This window comes from Gossypium raimondii, chromosome 12, assembly GCF_025698545.1.
Source record: "Gossypium raimondii isolate GPD5lz chromosome 12, ASM2569854v1, whole genome shotgun sequence".
Taxonomy (NCBI): domain Eukaryota; kingdom Viridiplantae; phylum Streptophyta; class Magnoliopsida; order Malvales; family Malvaceae; genus Gossypium; species Gossypium raimondii.
The window spans coordinates 50,546,094-50,557,916 of NC_068576.1; positions in this window are offsets into that span (position 1 = coordinate 50,546,094).

The window sequence follows — 11,823 nt, forward strand, 5'->3', positions numbered from 1 at the left end:
CATGACGTTGAAAGAGGCGGTGCAAGCTAGGTGAAGGAAGAAGAAAAGAAGAAGGAAGAAGAAGAAGAAGAAGAAAGAAAAAAGAAAAAGAAAAAGAAAATTAATAGTCGGGTCGACCGACCGACCCGACCAGTGACCCGACCGACCACCCAGAAACCCCCAACAGGCCAACCCAGCTAGGCCCAACAAAAAAAAAAAAGGCCCAAAAGTAGTCAGCCTATAGCCCAATGACTTATGGCCAATAGCCAACATTAGCGAGGCAAGAGCCAGATTGGCCCAACAAACAATGAACCCAGCAAGTGCAGAAAGCCCATCTCCTTGATCCCAAAAAAGAAGGAAGAAAAGAAAAAAGAAAAAAGAAAAAGAAAAAATCAAGCTCGTGTTTTGGACCTTTTGGTAATTTCGTTTTACCCACTTTTAATTTAATTCATGTTTTTTGATGACATTCCGTTTTAATATTATTAGTATTTTATGCATTTTATATTTTTGTATTTATGTTAATTTAATTCAATTTTATTTTATTTTAATAAATAAGACAACGAATCGATTTAACATAAAATCGTTGATTTCATCGCTATGTTGGGTGAATATCACCGGTTTGCGTTAAACTCGATACGCCCTTTTAAAAATAAAAAATATTCAAAAAATTCGTGTTTTCAAAAAAATTTCCGTGTTTCGAAATTTTCGTTTCTTCAAAATAATTTTTCTCGTGTTTCAAAGAATATTTGTGTTTTCAAAAAAATAAGACAACGAATCGATTTGATACTAATTCGTCGATTTCATTGCTATATTGAGTGAATATCATCGGTTCGTATTAAATACGATACGTGCTTAATAAAAAAATCGAAAAGTTTTTGTAAAAAAAAATCTTTCCGTGGTTTCAAAAATATTCGTGTTTTAACAAAATAAAAATAAAAAGATTTCGTCTTTCAAAATTCTCATGTCTTCAAAATAAAATTCCATTTTCAAAATTTTTCGTGTTAAAAAATTCGTGTTTCAAAAATATTCGTGTTTTCAAAAATTTCCGTGTTTCAAAAATTTTCGTGTTTTAAAAATTTTCGTGTTTCAAAATTCTCGTGCTAAAATTTTCGTGTTTTAAAAATTCTCGCGTTTTCAAAAAATTCTCTGTTACAAAAATTTTTGTGTTTTAAAAACAAATTGTGTTCTTAAAATTCTCATATTTCCAAAGTTTTCGTGTTTCAAAAAAATTCTCATGTTTCAATTGGATCACAATTAAATATTAAATTGAACTCGTACTTTTGAAAATTAAGACAACACGCATCTAACAAGATACCAATTTCGGGCGTCACGAGGGTGCTAATACCTTCCTCGTGCGTAACTGACTCCCGAACTCTAATTTCTCTGGATTTTTACGTAGACCTAAAGTCACCTCTTTTTTAGAAAAATTTAAAAATACTTTTTTTCTTCTTCTAAAAAGAGATTTTATTAGGTGTCCGATCACACCTAGAAAAAAGATCGGTGGCGACTCCTTTTCAAATAAAATCGAGATTCGGTTTTCAAGTTTTCAATAATTACTTCAACGAGCGCTCGTGCCCAAAATTTTTAGGTCGCTACAATAGTTGTTTGATGAATTTCTCTCGTGTAGCGAGTCGTTCCTTTCCCGTGCATTTGTATTCTCCGAGTACACGATTCTGCGTGTCAAGCCATTCTCTCATCATATATCTTAATGAATTTATCAATAAGTTGGGGAAGATTAGTTTACTTGTAGGCATGTAATCTCTTGTAAGGTGAGTATTATCTTACTGCTCGCTCAAGTTGGCGATTACTAGACCATACACCGGTGGGCGATTTACGTCCATTTCAATGATAAAATTAACAACCCTGATGCTCTTCCGGCCACCCAAAAATATGTCCTTTGCTATTCCTATTAGGTTTATATAAATGAGGAAAAGTTTGATTCTAATTGGAAATTGCCAATTAAGTTTTGTGTTTCCTTTTCTTTCATTCGTGAAAGGTGGAAAAAATTTATTGATAGAATCTACGAAACACAATACCGAACATAAAATATCTATAAAGTACTCAGTTTTTGAATAAAAATATAAATTTTATAGGGCAATTTCAAACAAGTTGTGATTATATAAAACATAGGGAATAAATCTTAAAGTATATTATAGGAACAAATTTAAATTAAGCAAGTATTTATATTACTAAAAAAGAATCAAATGGTAATTAACAAAGCTAATATTTATATTACTTCCATACTTTGTGGTCACAACATCAGCAGCAGTTTTGGCCTGAAATTCCATCATTAACTCTCGGTTCATCTTATAAAACCACATAACCTTTTTCTAGCTATCAAATACAATAAAATCTATTAAAAAAAACCAAGTTAACTACTTAAACTGTAAAAACATATATTATTACAAAATGACTTGATTTAGCTATTAACAAAAGCCAAAATTATGTGAAAAGGGCTATAAATAACATTATAAATCGCGGATTCGAGCAGGAAGTCGTGTACTTGATATACCGTAATTCCGTGTAGTAGATTAAACAAATTTCCGTACTTTAGGAGGTTGAAAGCAAGCATTTTCGTTAGATTTTAATTATGTTCTTGCAACTTTTCTTAAATGTAATGTGATGTACAAATTGAGCTTTTTATTGACCTTAGGGGCTGAATGAGGTCTAAAGGGAAGCTAATGAACTATGTAAGTGTGCAGGAGACCATTAGAAGGCATAATAAACAGATGCTGGTCACTATGTCGCAACACAAAATGATCAATGTAGCAACTAAGGGAGAAGAATAAAGAAATCACGAAACTACCTTCGATGTTGCGACACAATATAAGGGTGTTGCGACATACCCCTAAAGATATCCCAAGAGGAGTGTATAGAATCCTTTGTTGCGACACAGGTCCTGATGTGTCGCGACATCGACTCTGGACGGAAACTAACACGAGCCAGAGGGCATTTTGGTCTGCATAATCAAACTTAAAGATCTAGAACTTCAACTAACCTAGGGTTAACGAGAAGGCCACCTAAAATCTATAAATAGGATCTTTTTTCACATGTTACGGACATCAATTCCTTAGTATAGTTTTTTTCTTTTAATTCCGATTCAGATATTCTTTGTTTTAGGTTTTAGATTTATTTTCAAGTTGTTCTTGCTTTATCTCGAGAAATATACTTTAAGATTTATTCCGATGTTTTATATATCACAACTCGTGTGAAATTGCCCTATAAAATTTATATTTTTATTTAGAAACTTAGTACGTTATAGATATTTTATGTTCGGTATTGTGTTTCGTAGATTCTATCAACAAATTTTTGCCACCTTTCACGAATGAAAGAAAAGGAAACATAAAACTTAATTGGCAATTTCCAATTAGAATCAAACTTTTCCTCATTTATATAAACCTAATAGATAATTAATTTAGTAATAACTTTAAAATAAACAAGTAAGTATTAACGGGGCAACAAAGGAAGGCAACAACATAAAATATTTCCATTCCTTACCTTAAATTCACCCGGTTTAGGTTTTGCACTTAGGATTATTGTTCAATGATCATGGGTGTCTGAAGTCCAAATTCCGTGTATTTGGCAACAATTATATTCAATTTATACTCATTAATGGCGATCAACTGCCAAATGCTCGGTCTGAACTATAGCAATGCTTGCACCACGAACTACGCAAATGAGTGGCAATGCGAGGAATCCTCCAAGGCTCATTTTTTTTAATATTTTTTTGTCACCAATTTATCTTATAAATTGGAGTCACTTAGAATTCAAAGACAACCTCAATAATCAATAAACGAAGAAAATAAACAAATTACTCTTTTTATTAAAAGGAAAGAAGAAGGAGGAGGAAATGGATGGAAAAAGAATCGAGGGCAATGAAGTTTATGCTTTAGCAATGTGTGTAAGTATTCTCCTCTTTGCTCCGATTGTTGTGTCACAACCAATACCGGCAGATAAGTCCCAAGTAGAAGCTTGGTTTAATGGCATTATCAAGCCGGTGAAGGAAAGGGGTACAACCTTAGACCCTGAATTGGTTCATGTACATCCCAAATTTACCCATTTTGACCCTGGGCCCATTACAAATAAAAGACCCAATACCCAATTACAACCCACAAGCCCACATTACAATACCAGCCCACTACCAAACTGAAACCCTAAGCCCAAAACTAAACATTTTCAGCCAAACAAAATGAAAGAAAAAAACCCTAGGCGCCGTACCTAGGGCCTTCAAGTCTCTTCTAGCCTCTGCCGCCGCCCTACCCTGCTATGCCCACCTGCCACCGCGCCTCACACGCCTCCGTCACGTCACGTCGCCATCGACTCCACTTGCAAAGAGAGAAACAAACACGCAACAAGGAGAAAGAGAAACAGACAACACAAAACAATAGGAAATATTGAATCTTTTTTTCTGTTCTTTTGGCTATAAAGCCTAACATATTGAAAAGAAAACGGGGGGGAATCGGTTTTAAAAAAACCGATCTTTGCATTTGTAAAAAGGTCTCTTTTTCACAAATATTCAGCAAATAAAATACAACATTTTCAAGAAGATATATTTTCTGTTTAGGTATTTACTTAGGTTGTTTACTCCCATTTTTTATTTTTTTTCTATTTTATATACGAAAACAAAAAGAAAAGGGAAAAAGGAACTCACCGGGAGTCGCTCCGTCTTCTCGCCATCGGAGACTCCTTCTCCGGTGACGGAACCGATTGAAGAGAGGCATAACGGCCTTTTCCCCTTTATTTTCGGTTGTTTTGAGGCTAGATCCGGGCTCAGGGGGTCGAGATCTAGAAAATAAGTTTTTGCCTTCGGCCACCATCGTCTTGCGCCGGCGCCGACGCCGGGCGACCGAGTCCCAAGACGGTGGCCATTGGCCGAGCCAAGATCGAGGGGAGGGGCTAGAGAGAGTTTAGAGAATTTTTTTAATGAATGGATGAAAAATGAAAATTTTTTAAAAAATTTTGACTTAAATAGGGCCCATGAAACGGTGTCGTTTTGAGCTTCAGCACCAATAGCCAAAACGGCGTCGTTTAGCCCTTTAACCCACGCGTCGACCTGACCCGCGACCCAGGGTCCGCGTGTTTTTGTGCGGGTGGGTTATTTACGTGCGCGGTCCTTCCGCTTTTGAAGCGCGTTGCAATTTGCCCCTTTTTGTTATTTTCTTTTATTTTTAATTTAGCCCCAGAGTTTTATTTTGGTTTCATTTTGGTCCACTGCAGCACTGCCTTTTGGGGCTATGGTCTATTTACCATTTTGCTCCCCCCTCTTTCGGCGAATGTCACAATTTAGTCCTTTTCGTTTTTTATTTTAAATTCGCCCAATATTTTCATTTTTATTTCGATTTAGTCCGCATTTTAGCACTTTTATTATTTAAGTTTATTTTTATTATTATTATTATTATTAGTGTTATCATTATTATTACTATTATTATACTAATATAATTGCTTCTATATATATATATATATATGTATATATGTGCCCATATGTACGTTTATTTTTTATATATACTATAGTTTATATATGTATGTATTTACATGCATATATACATTCTTACATGTATTCTCTTTTATTTGCAAAAATATATATATTTACATATCCTTTATATTTCTAAAATATGTATTTGCAAAAATATATATTTACACAGCCCAACAGTGCAGCAGCAGGCCAGGCCCGTTCCAGCAGCCCCCTTAGGCCCAGCAAGCCTAAATCCAGCACGCAGCCCAGCAGAAAAAAAAGAGAAAAAGAAGAAAAAATGAAAAAAAAAAGAAGAAAAAAGAGAAGAAAAAAGAAGAAAAAAGAAAAAAGAGAAAAAGAAAAAAAAAAGAGGTTCAATTCGTGTAACCCGTTCAACGAAGCTCGTGTTTGGGGAGCTTTTCGGTAATTTCTTTTATTTCATTTTAAATTTAACCCTCTTATTTTTATGTTATTTCCTTTTAATATTATTAAAATTTTATGCATTTTTATATTTTTATATTTTGGTATTTATATTTTTAATTTAATTCAATTTCAATTTTATTTTATTTTAAATAATTTTAATAAATAAGGTAACGAATCGATTTAACATTAAATCGTTGATTTCATCGCTATGTTGGGTGAATATCACCGGTTTATGTTAAACACGATATGCCCTTTTAAAAATTGTAAATATTCAAAAAATTTCGTGTTTTCACAAAAAATTTCCGTGTTTCGAAATTTTCGTGGCTTCAAAATAATTTTTCTCGTGTTTCAAAAAATATTCGTGTTTTCAAAAGATTCCATTTTTCAAAATTTTCCGTGTTTTCTAAAAATTTCCATGTTTCTAAAATTTGTGTTTCAAAAATTTTCGTGTATTCAAATTTTTTTTGTATTTTCAACAATTCTCGTGTTTCACAAATTTTCGTGTTTTAAATTTTTTTATGTTTTAAAAAAAATTCTCGTGTTTCAAAAAATTGTCGTCTTTTAAAAATTTGTGTTTCTAAAATTTTCGTATTTCAAAAATTTTTGTGTTTTAAAAAATTCCGTGTTTTCAAAAATTTCCGTGTTTTCAAAAATTCTGGTGTTTCAAAAAATTCCCGTGTTTTAAAAATTTCCTTGTTTTCAAAAATTTTCATGGTTTCAAAATTTTTTGTATTTCAAAAATCCTCGTGTTTTCAAAAATTTCGGTGTTTTGAAAATTTTCGTGTTTTCAAAAAAATCTCTTGTTTCATAAATTTTCGTTTTTTAAAAAAAATAATTGTTTCAAAAATCTTCGTGTTTTAAAAAAAATTCGTATTTTGATCGGATCGCGATTAACTATTAAATTGAACTTGTATTTTTGAAAATTAAGACAACACGCATTTAACGAGATACCAATTATGGGCGTCGCGAGGGTGCTATTACCTTCCTCGCTCGTAACCGACTCCCGAACTCTAATTTTTTCTGGATTTTCACGTAGACCTAAAATTACCTCTTTTTTAGAAAAAAATTTAAAAAATAATTTTTTCTTCTAAAAAGAGAATTTACTAGGTGTCCGATCACACCTATAAAAAGATCAGTGCCGACTCCTATTTCAAATAAAATCGAGATTCGATTTTTCAAGTTTTTAATAATTACTTCGACTAGCGCCTGTGCCAAATTTTTTAGGTCGCTATAGCTGGCGACTCCGCTGGGGACATTTTTTGAGAGTCGAATCTGATGTTAAACGCGCGTTGTCAAATTTTCAAAAATTCTTGTTCAAATTAATTTTTAATCGTGATCCTTGAATTTTATTTTTTTTGAAGAATCATGCATCCGCATCCGGTTTTGAAATTAATATTTTTCTAACTTGTTTTATTTTCGTGTTTTTTTAAGCTTTAAGTTTTATGGTTTTAGTTTGTTTTTTTAGTGAAAATAAAAATTAAAAGGTTTGTGAGTTTCTCCCCACACATCGTGCACTTGCATTCTTACATAACATGAGCTCTCTACCCGGGCTCCATCCGTTTAAGTGGAAGTAAACGCTATGCCTTCGTGAGTTAACTCGTCCCTCCACACAGGCTAGTAAATTACTTCCGGGTTACATATGACTTATGCTTTCGTGAGTTAACTTGTCCCTCCGCATAGGCATAAGTAAATGTAATCCCTCGAATTGAGCTCGTGAGCCTGTGATGGGTGATGACCGAGGCTCCGTACTAACCTTAGTAGGTGACAGTATGGACAATTCGAGTTCCTTTCTAGAACCAAAACCACATATAGTGAACCGTACGAGCCACCCAATTAGAGCCATGCCGAACCTCCGTCCGTTTGATAGTTACCAAAATAAGTACACGGGAGAAACGCCTCTGACCTTTTATTTCTTTTACATTTACACTTATTTGCAAATGAATTGAGTCTGTTTAATAAATTGGGTCGGATAGATTGTCTGATGGTATGTGGGGTAGGTTTTTGTAAAGCTTGTTGGGGCAAAAAAAATGTGGGTCTGTTCCACTAAATTGCATGATTGATTAGCTTAATTTGTTAAACTTTCCATAGTTCTTATTTTTTTTCCTCTGTTTATATCTGTTGTGATCACTAACCAAGGTTATTCGCTTTTTATTCTGTTTGTCATCATGCATCATAGGCATCTCATTAAGAAGGTGTTGATTAGAGATTGGTTGCCAAAAATGGGTTTCTGATGGAGTAGTCAATTACACGAGTAACCGAGAAAAATGCTGTAGTCCGAGATTGGTCTTTGAGGACTCAAAAAGCGAAAGGGGACAGTTTGAAGGAAGGATACCCTCTGATCTTCCCGAACGTGTGACCTTAAATGTGCGTCAGAATGATCTTGAAGACTTGATTGGGATTTGGAAGCAGTGGGACTCAGATACTAGAGGCATATTTACTGAAAAATACGAGGATATAGCTCACTTGGTAGCAATCAATGTGAACGAGCAGTTGATCCAAGCCATGGTTCGATTCTGGGACCCTGCCTATCAGTGTTTCACTTTCAATCAAGAAGATATGACTCCGACTATAGAAGAGTATGTTGCCCTACTTCGCATCGACAATGTACAATTCAATAAGATATATGTGAAGGAGCCTAAACCAATGACCTTCAAGAAGAAGTTAATGAAGTTGACGGGGATGACTGATACATGGGCTGAAAAATAAATAAAGAAGAAGAATGAAGTCAGTTGTGTTCCATGGTTTTCTCTTCGAGAGTTAGTTCAGAATCATCCAGATACTTTGAGAAGGATAGATCTGTTTGCCTTGGCTATTTACGGACTAGTCATATTCCCAAAGGTTCTCGGGCACATTGAAGTTGCGGTAGTGGATTTCTTTGAAAAATTAAAGCAAGGAATCAACCCCGTCCCAACCATATTAGCCGAGACTTTTAGGTCCCTAAATGCTTGTAGGAAGAAAGGGGAAGGGCGTTTTATTGGATGCGCTCAGTTACTTAATGTTTGGATTTTTAGCCACTTTTGGAACGTGGAGCGCACACCTTTCCGTATGTTCTCAAAAACATTCGCTCCTTTAAAAGCACACATTGAAAAAGATTGGCCAAGGGATATCACTGAATAACATTGGGTCTCGATTTTTCAGAATCTCTGTGCTGAAGATATAACTTGGAGAGCACCTTGGATTCGTCCCTCTGTCCTGTTATACAAGTGTGAGAACCAAGACTGGGTGCCTTTGCTAGGATTATGGGGAGGAGTGGGATATGCTCCGTTGATGGTTCAGAGACAATTCGCTTCGCGACAGTTTGTACCAGTTACTAATGGATTGGCACAATCGGAGTTTGCCTTTACGGGTGAGGGTTACATGAAAAGGGTGCGAGATACCGGGAATTCTTAGAGGAAAATCTACCTAATAGAGTTGGCTCTCTATGCTGATACTATCATTGCAGATTATGACATATGGAGGCAACAACGAGTGAAAAGTCAGCTAACCCTGCCGATTGACGTTGCTTGCCAGAATCCGTTCTCAAAGGAAATACCGTCTGAGCTAGAATTGGCAAGAGATGAATTTGAACGTGAAAAAGCTAAACTGTTACGAGATATTAGTTCTCTTCAGGAGGAAAACTACCAGCTGAAGATTGATGTTCAAATTGAAAAATCCAGAACCGAAAAAGTCCAAAAAGAAGTTGAGGTCACGAGAAAGGATTTAAGGGACCTTCATTTGGAAAACAAGAAATTAAGAGGCACTATAAGGAATAGTGGTTTGGGCAAATCATCGGCAGATTGGAAAGAGGAACTGAGTAATATCAAAAGCGGGATGGAATTTTGGAAAACCAAAGCGAAGAAGGAGGAGGAAAGAGCTGGACGTGCTATGATAGAATTGAGGAAGAAGAATGTTGAATACGAAACTGTGTCTGCAGAACTAACGGCTAGTCAGTCTGAGTGTCAAGAGCTAAAAGAAAAAATTTGAAGTATAGAAAGTACACTGCAAGCTCATCAGCAACATTTGGATGACCTCCTGAGAGCTCTAGAAGAGAAGAATGGTCAGCATAACAGAGATATTCGCGCCTATGAAAGAGCCCTCCAAGAAAAGGATATGCATCTCGGTGGTTTGGTCAACAAAATTCGCAAGGAGGCTGCGCAGGTAGTGCAATTATCTGATGAAGCCGAAGTTCTCAGTTGCCAATACCCTCCAAATCAAAGGTCAAGCATATCAGAGTTCCTAGAACGAATAAAGAAACAAGGCGATATGGCTAGGAAATTTGTGTAACTGCTAAACTAGGATGGCGAAACTTTTTGTAATAGACTCTTTTGATTAATGAAACGCCCAAATATGGGGCTATCTTGAAATCAAAACCCATTTTTTAGCATATTTTTGCATAACTAACATTCAGTATTCATTAGTCATTCATTCATTCATTGCATGTACATATCACCCTAATCATTTACTAAGGTTAAAACCGTCTAATCCACAGTTGCTACACTACGAGTCTGGAATCACGTCACTCTTATAGGACGCGCCTAAGATCTAGAGCTATGGATGCCGAACTCAATGAAAGAATGGAAAGGATGGAAAGGACACAAAGAGAGTTGCAAGAGCAACTAGCCAAGTCACAGCAAGAGGCAAGAGATTTGATGGTGAGATCTCGAAAGGAATCACTCGAGCAAAAGGATCAAATGGCCAAAATGATGGAAATGATGACGGCTTTGGTCAAAGGAAAGGGACCTATGCAGAGCTCTGATATCGTAGAGCTGCCTCAGCCAAGAGCTAATCAAGATCCACTTTATCCTCTGGGATTTACTCCACCTCATGTCCACACAATGCAAAGAGGATATCCCCAAAAGGAATCTACAGTCCTGGAACAACATCCTGCTCCATCTGCTCATTTAGGACAAGGAATGCTTGTGTTGAACCCTGGGGAAAATCCCTCAGATCCAATTGCTCCAGACTTAAATGATCCTGTAGAAATAGCAAGGCTGAAAATTGATGACAATAATGCTCAGGATAAATATAGAATCCTAGAAGAGAGGATCAGGGCAGTAGAAGGTGCTGAAGTTTTCTCTGCTTTGAGTGCCAAAGAGCTTAGTTTGGTACCTGATCTGGTTCTACTCCCAAAATTTAAGGCGTCAGATTTTGAAAAGTATGATGGAACAAGATGTCCAAAAGCGCATCTGATAATGTTTTGCTAAAAGATGACTGGTTATGTGAACGATGATAAATTGTTGGTACATTGCTTTCAAGATAGTTTGGTTGGCTCAGCTCTTCGATGGTATAATCAGCTCAGTAGAGAGAGAATCCGATCATGGAAGGATTTGGCATCAGCATTCTGTGAGCAATATAGGCATGTATCAGATATGGTGCCTAATCGACTAACTTTACAAATGATGGAAAAAAACCGTTAGAGACTTTTTGGTAATATGCACAAAGATGGAGGGATATCTCTGCTCAGATGGAGCCCCCATTAACTAAGACAGAGATAACGGTTCTCTTCGTCAATACTCTGAAAGCGCCGTTTATGATAAATTGGTAGGAAGTGCCACAAAGGACTTTGCGGATATTGTAATATCTGGGGAGCTTATTGAAAACGCCGTCAAGAATGGGAGAATGGAGGGCCCCGAGAGTTCGAAGAGGGCAGTACCCGTGAAGAAAAAAGAGGCAGAAGCCCATATGGTTGGAACTGAGAGCCACTGTACCTCCAATCTGTGCCCGGCGCAATCACGACCACATTATCGCCCACCTTCAAACTTCTACTTTCCTCCTCAAGGTCCTTACTATCAAACACCTCCATCTTACCCCGTGTATGCCATGAACAACCAAAGACCATTCACCATGTTCCCACCAAATACCACGCCTATACAAAACCAACTCAAAAATGAACAAAGACCAGCAAGACCTAATTCTGAAATACCTCAGTTTACACCAATTCTCGTATCATATGGAGAATTATACCCGAAGCTATTGGAAAAATAATTAAT